The sequence below is a fragment of the Schistocerca cancellata genome, chromosome 2 (assembly GCF_023864275.1).
Source record: "Schistocerca cancellata isolate TAMUIC-IGC-003103 chromosome 2, iqSchCanc2.1, whole genome shotgun sequence".
Classification (NCBI taxonomy): Eukaryota; Metazoa; Arthropoda; class Insecta; order Orthoptera; family Acrididae; genus Schistocerca; species Schistocerca cancellata.
Window position 1 is genome coordinate 584,112,813 of NC_064627.1, and position 8,113 is coordinate 584,120,925.

The window sequence follows — 8,113 nt, forward strand, 5'->3', positions numbered from 1 at the left end:
AAATGCTGCGCAGCTAGCGCCATTCGACGGCCAACACCGCGGTTCCTGGTGTGTCCGCTGTGCCGTGCATGTGATCATTGCTTGTACAGCCCTCTCGCAGTGTCCGGAGCAAGTATGGTGGGTCTGACACACCGGTGTCAATGTGTTCTTTTTTCCATTTCCAGGAGTGTATTTCAGTTGATCGACGAAAGAAGGAAGCACAAAAATTGCCAGGGGAATTCATGAATACAGACATACAAGTCACGTAGAAGTGAAATAGATAGAATGTACAGGGAAGCTAAGGCGAAGCGCTTGCAAGAAAACTGAGAAGAAATCGTAAGACAAAGGACTGTTGGAAGGACTGACTCAGTATACAGAAGAGTCAAAACAACCTTCGGTGAAATGAAAAGAAAAAGCGGTAACATTAAGAACGCAATGCAGAGGAGAGATGTGTGTAAAGAGTACATTTAGGGCCTCTATGCCTGGAACGGCTTATCTCATGACATGATTGTAGAAGAAACCGGACACAATATGGAAGAGATAGAGAAACCAATAACAGAATCATAATTTAGAAGAGCTTTCAACGACTTAAGATCAAATAAGGTAGTAGGGATGGATATCATAACATAGGAATTTGTAAAATCAATGGGTAGATTGGCAACAAAACTTTTTATTTACCTCAGTGTGAAAAATGTGTGAAAATGTCGATATTACATCATACTTCGGATAAAACATCAACTACACATCTCTGAAGACTGCAAGAGACCACAAGTGCGAGAATTATCGTACAATCAGTTTTGCAGATCACACATCCTACGTTGCTGACAAGAGTAACATACAGAATAAGAGAAAAGAAAATTGAGAATATGTTAGATGACGATCAGTTTGGTTTAAGGAAAGCTAAGACACCACAGAGGCAGTTCTGATGCTGTGGTTGATAACGGAAGCAAGACTGAAAAAAAAAAAATCAACAATACTTCATGGGATTTATCGACCTGGAAAAAGTGTTCGACAACGTCAAATGGTGCAAGATCTTCGAAATCCTGAGAAAAATGTGGATAACCTGTAGAGAAAGACGGATGATATACAATACGTACAAAAGCCAAGAGGGGAAAAAGTGTGGAAGATCAAGAAGGAAGTGCACGGATTAAATTTGGTCTAAGACAGAACTATATCAATGTTAAGATTCGCTGAAGCTGTTGCTATCCTCAGTGAAAGTGAAGAAGAATTACAGTAAATGTTACATTGACTGAATAGTACGGAATATGAAGAGTAAATCGAGAAAGAAAAGACGAACGTAATGAGAAGCCTCAGAAATAAGAATACAGAGAAATTTAATACGTTACTGGTAATCACTAAGGAGATGAAGGTAAGGAATTCTACTACCTAAGCAGCACAGTAACAACGGCGGAAGGAGCAAGGAGGACATAGAAAGAACACTAGCTATGGAGAAAGGAACACAGCATTGTATGGTAGTGAGACAAGGAATGTTGGGAAAAATTGAACAGAAGAGAAAATGTGTGTGAATTCCTAAGGGACCAAACTGCTGAGGTCGTTGGTCCCTAGACTTACACACCACTTAAACTAACTTATGCTAAGAACAACACACACAGCCATGCCCGAGGGAGGACTCGACCCTCCGGCGGGAGGAGTCGCGCAGTTCTTGACAAGGCGCCTCAAACTGCGTGGCAACAAAAGAGGATAGAAGCATTTTAGATGTGGTGATACAGAAGAATGTTGATAATTGGGTGGGCTGATAAGAAAACAATAAGGAGGTTCTCAGCAGAATCGCCGAGGAAAGGCATATATGGCAAACAAGAAGGAAAGCGGTGATAGGACATCTGTTAAGACATCAGGGAATGAATTCCACGGTAGTAAACGGGGCTGTAAAGGCTGAAGACGGAGACTGGGACACCTCCAGCAAATAACTGAGGACATAGGCTCGGAGATGAAAAGGGTGGCACAAGACAGGAATCAGTGGCGGGTCGCATCAAACGATTCAGTAGACCGATGACTTTAAAAAAGAAAAAAAAAGAAAAACTTCAAAGGAAATATAACACATGTGTCACAGTAAAGAGTGCTCAAACGGTCCTATCAATACAGAGTGTACAACCCTCTGGCAGCAACTGATGTGTTTATTCTCGCATGCAAATGATCATGAAGATGACGAACGGCATCCTGCGATACATTGTACCAACCATCTTGTACCTTTTGCATCTTTTGTCACAGTTTGGCAGCGGTTTTTGAAGATTCTGGAGGCCGAGTAATTTCTCGCGTCATCATGTCCCATACGTGTCCAACTGGCGAGAGATCTGGTGATACTTCTGGCCAGAGCATTTGTAGTACTTCTCGAAGAGCAAGTTGGATCGTAGCAGCCGTATCTGCATCTACATTCTGATGCTGAAAAAGCACATCATCTTTCTGCAGGATAAATGCCAGTGGCACAGGGATAATCTTTCTTTTCAGAGACACGAAATGTGACGGTGAGCTGTAAATGATGTCCCTCGACACCATGGAACCTGTAATCGAACCTTTGTTGGTTGGTTTAAAAGAGGTGGAAGGGGACCAAACTACTAGGTCATCGGTCCCTTGTTCCTAATAAAACAAGGCCACAAGTGTGAGAATAAAATAGACGAGACATATAACACAAAACGGAAAGAAAGCAAAAACCACATGAACGAAGGAAGGGCAACGAACACTAAAACGAACAAAAGAGGACAAGAGAACAACAAAGAGATGCAAGAAACAGAAGAGAGTAAAACAAGGAAGCATATTACAGTGGCTGGCCGACCACGAAAATAAAAAGGAAAAGACAGCCACCCTGCAACACATTAAAACCTTCACCCTAAAAACACTGGGGTGGAGGACACAGAGGGACGAAGGACTGGCTCTAAAACTCAGATCGCATGATAAAACCCACCTTCACGGATGAAACGTAAAACCAAGTCAGCCGATGAGGCGTTGTCTGCTAAAATCAATGATAACGAGTCCGGCAAACGAAGATGAAGTCGCAGGGAAGCCAAAGAAGGGCACAGCAGAAGAATATGGGCCACTGTCAAAGGGGTGCCTCACCGACTCCGAGGGAGACGCAGGAGATAGCCGTGGGTCTCCCGTGCATGGCCAATGTGGAGCCTGCGAGACGCCCTCATCGAGGACTTCCACACATTCGTCGTGCCTTTAGTGGCTCGCAGTTTGTTGTGCGTACTGAGATTTTGCCATTCCCTATCACAAAGATGAAAAACCTTGAAGCATAGTAACGAACACAGGTCACTTGCGGGGAAACCCATATCCAGGAGTGGTTTCCGTGTAGCCTGTTTGGCTAGCCTGTCAGCAAGTTCATTTCCTGGGATTCCGACGTGATCAGGGGTCCACTGAACGACTGGACCGTTCCAGGGCATAGATGGACTCCCGCATGGACGCTACGAAAGGATGACGAGGGTAGCACTGATCGATAGTTTCCAGGGTGCCCAAGGAGTCATTACACAAAAGAAAAGACTCCCCATGGCATGAATGGAGATACTGAAGTGCACGAGAAATAGCCACCAGCTCTGCAGTGAATACATTGCCGCCATCGGGTCGTGGGCTCATTCCCTCCGGAATATGCCACTCACCTGGTTTAAACGTGGATCACTCGCATACAGACGGAACCTACTCTCATCACTTACGACAAAAGAGTGACATTCCGCTTTGTAGTCGAGTCTTTCAACACACCAGAGTAGCCACGCTTGGCGGTCTCGTGGTGTCAATGACAGCCTGGCCAGATACACGATATGTATTTCCTCCTACTGCAAGCAGCCGGTTCGCAAGGGTGACACACATGGTGCCACATGTGCCCGTATACCTTCTGCTGGATGGCGTTCGGTCGCTCACCACTGCTTGCATAAGGCGTCCATCTTGACATTCGTTCGTATAGTGCGCGCAAAATGCCGTGGCCTTTATGTGCACATTCGGATAGAAAAGCGTGGGGAGAGCGGCACTGTGTGTGTGTGTGTGTGTGTGTGTGTGTGTGTGTGTGTGTGTGTGTGGGGCGGAGAGGGGGAGGGGTGTTCGCTCAGAGCGCTGTAGGGGAAATGCCGCTCTGAACTGAAGCCTACAGTTATATATTATGGAGAATGTTAAACGTCGCCCTCAAAGCCCACACTTGAATGGTGACCATTCAAAAAGATCAGTCACTTACTGCTTGGTTAGTATCTAGAAAGAATTCCGCCGAAAATCCAGCGATTTATTTTCGCGTCGTTTGTTAACCATTTGTATCTTTCAATCACGAGTGAGGAATTTTGAGTAAAACTTACACATCCCTCGTGCTGTCATGTTCAAATTTGGTACTTTTGCCAAAACTCAGCGGACTTCAAATAGTCTCACCTCACTAACGTGTAGTGCAGAAGCAATCACGAGAGAATTCTGAAACAGTGGTTTATTGAGTTTATTAAGTAAGGAACAGGAAAAGTAAGATCAGCAGTTTATGTAAAAGCACATCCTCGGTACAAAAGAAACGTGTAATGACTTCACTTATGTTGTTCCAAAACCCATAGCATTTCTCGCTTCAGTAGCTGTCGATATCCCTTAAAATGACATTCTTTTATCAGGAAAGTCTGTAGTTAGTGGAATAACACGGTAGATAATGAAATTTTGCGTAATAGCCGTACGGCAAAATACTCCCATCTTTCTGTGCTATCATTTACAAAAATCTCATTTTCGATATCTCAAACCTTTTATGAAATATGAGGCATGCTGTGGATATTTCACTCTGGCCTTATCGCTGGCTCGGGGCAATAGCAAATGAGTGCGCTAAGCCAGATCAATTTTCTGGAGATTAGTGACAGATAGAGACCTCCAGCCAAGCCCAAAGAAAAGTTCAATATAATAGCTAAGTTTCACACGCAGCAAAATGTTATGTAATATGCAACTGACCCAAAATCATATCAACCCCTATTTATCATTCCAACCTTTTTCGAATTTCGAGCAGTGTTTACTTTAACGTAACTATCACAATGACTATGACCATTAACGAAATGATGGACATATCATAAGGAACCTCACATACAAAGCTACAAGTAAAGCGAAAATGAAATTCTTTACCTAACAGCTTCTGTAATATCGTTTGAGAAAGATTGCAGAGCGTGCGAGTCGATTCTGTCATCGCCGACCGGCCGAAAGGTGGCTCTTTGGACGAGAACTGGTCACCGCGCATCGGCCACCGCATCCTGCGTGACCTGTATTAGGCTGTCTTCGAAAAAATGGTTCAAATGGTTCAAATGGCTCTGAGCACTATGGGATTTAACTTACGAGGTCATCAGTCCCCTAGAACTTAGAACTACTTAAAACTAACTAACCTAAGGACATCACACACATCCATGGCCGAGGCAGGATTCGAACCTGCGACCGCAACGGTCGCGCGGTTCCAGACCGAAGCGCCCAGAACCGCTAGGCTACCAGCGGCCGGCCTGTCTTCGAAAAGCTGGTCTACGGGCAACGGAATATTTCCCAGACGACTCATGAGCTATTTGAACAACCTTACATATCTGAATGGAGTCGCTCTGTGTGCCTGCAGAAAGCTATATGGGCGTATGAACGGACTGCCGATCATGTTGGGCACAATAGATCGGTAGTGTGTCACTGTTTCCGACAGTGATCTGGGAATACTGAGCCACCCAAAGACCAGCTTCTCGAAGTCCGGAGTATGTAATTGTCGGCGAGGCGTGGTTGTACCTTAGAATGAATGTTGCAAACACTGTTCACCGTTAATTTCAGCAGAGTTTCTACTTGCAGAGTTAAAATAGAGGGAACATAGACAAGCCTCCTGAGGGCTGTCTGATGGCAGATGACCGTGACAAATAAATCACTAATACTACATCGTTTTGAACACAGTACTTTTCCGGCAGTATAGAAATTTGTGTGGTTGCATTGAAATACCGGTCAGTTGCACAATCAAACGTGTAGTACGTTTCATGCCAGTTTGTTTGTTGCATAGTACCTTCGTGATGTTACAATTTTAATGGCCTGATCCTTGGTCAGTAATAAGAAATACACGTCGGAAGAAAGCTCGGTAATGTGTACAGCAGACAACACGAGCAGGAAGGCGCGGTCATGTTTCATTTCTTTAATTAAATTCGCCCCGTTCTGTGTGGCGGCCGCCCCCGCAGCGACCACGTGGCGGCCGCTAATTACGTAGCGCGGCGGCAACTTGGGCGCGGTGCAGCGGCGCGCTGCGGGTAGCCGCGTAATCGGCGCAGCCTCGCGCCGCGCCGCCTCCTGAGGGGCCGCGCCTCGTGATTAGCTCCTGGGCGCCAGGTGGCGCCAACAGGGCCCGCGCTAATGGCCGCCGCACCCACACCGTTTGTCACGCCCTCCCCACCCCCGTGCACTTCCTTACACCTTAACCCGCTAAGTGGGTCGTCCGTAGCATCTAAGAAGCCCATGATTATAACAACGGACTTTGTACGACCGATTCGGCTCTGTAATCCGAAGACTGTTCGCACAACCCATGGGGTGACTCCAGGTGTGACTGTTCGTAATTGAGTTCTTGTCAGCATCTGTACACAATCGATCTCATTAGCACATTAGTAACAAAAACTACAAGACACTGCGTTTCACGTCAGACGCACTCTTCATTTGTGCTGAACCGGTAACAGGGTGGACATACTTCGGCCACTGCATACGCAACGGCCCATTCTCTTGACTGCTCTTAGTGGTGTGTCAGTTATAGCCTTGGAACGACGTCCGAGAAAATCGTTGCCCCTTCTTGGACTGCAGATCAGCACCTGACCACTCAGCTGTGTCCAAACTCCGGTTTAAACCTTACAAGCAATGGTAGAGCATCAACACAGTAATTCAGATACTGAAACTGAAATTCTTCAGGCTGGAGCCATCCCGTAAATTTCAAATGGCTCTGAGCACTAAAGGACTTAACAGCTATGGTCATCAGTCCCCTAGAACTTAGAACTACTTAAACCTAACTAACCTAATGACATCACACAACACCCAGTCATCACGAGGCAGAGAAAATCCCTAATCCCGCCGGGAATCGAACCCGGGAACTCGGGCGCGGGAAGCGAGAACGCTACCGCACGTCCACGAGCTGCGGACCCGTAAATTTCATTTTTAATTATGTGTACTAGTTACTCAAGTGCTAGAGATTTTTTTCTCTTTTTCGTGTTCGTATGATGTGCTCAGCTCAGCACAAAGCCCTGAGGAAGGCCGTTTGCAATAATGGCCGAAACGTCGGATAATTTCCTATATTGACAATGCAGTCAACAACCCACAAGAATTTTATTGACAGTAACTAATTCATAGGAAAACTTTGGAAATTTGTGGTAAGTTCCCATGGGACCAAACTGTTGAGGTCATCGGTCCCTTGGCGTACACACTACTTAATCTAACTTAAACTAACTTACACTAAGGAGAACACACACATCCACGCCCAAGGGAGGACTCGGACCTCCGACGGGGGGAGCCGCGCGAACCGTGGCAAGGTCCCTCAGACCGCACGGCTACCCAGCATGGCAAACCAATTCATATTTAGGAAGATCATATTAGAGAATTTCATGGATTTGCTTTGTCTGAATGAAGCACGTTGATCGTAAAAAATGACAGAAAGTTTCAGTAGTTAACCAACCAAAAGAGAATCGCGTAATATTGCAAACATTGTAGTTCCTAGAATTTTGGCTGGTAGCTCAACATAGAGAATGTAATCAACAAATGTGTACTCATACTTTTCCTTGCACGTACCAGCCAACGTATTGTCAGTACAAAGTAGGAAGTGTCCAGCTTGGTTACCTGCCTGGCGACAGCCAGTATCTAAATATTGTTTTCGTATACAACATTCTTAGATTTACATTACCGGCCACACAGATTGCCCAACAAACAAAAAATTGAAATCAGAATTTTGTTCTGAAAATAATTTCGAGATTTTGGACATAGCTGCTTTCAATGCAAAGGCCTACAGTAGACGGCTGCTACTTTTATATAATGTACTTTTCATGGTGATTCAGTAGATGAAATGTTCTAGACAGAGTCAACGCTTTACACATTGGGTATAGATAGTGTGATTTTACGTACAATATCTTCTGAGGAAGACAGTTTTGAAACCGTACTTGGCAACTGGTTGGCTATTATTTCTAATCCACTGAAGCTC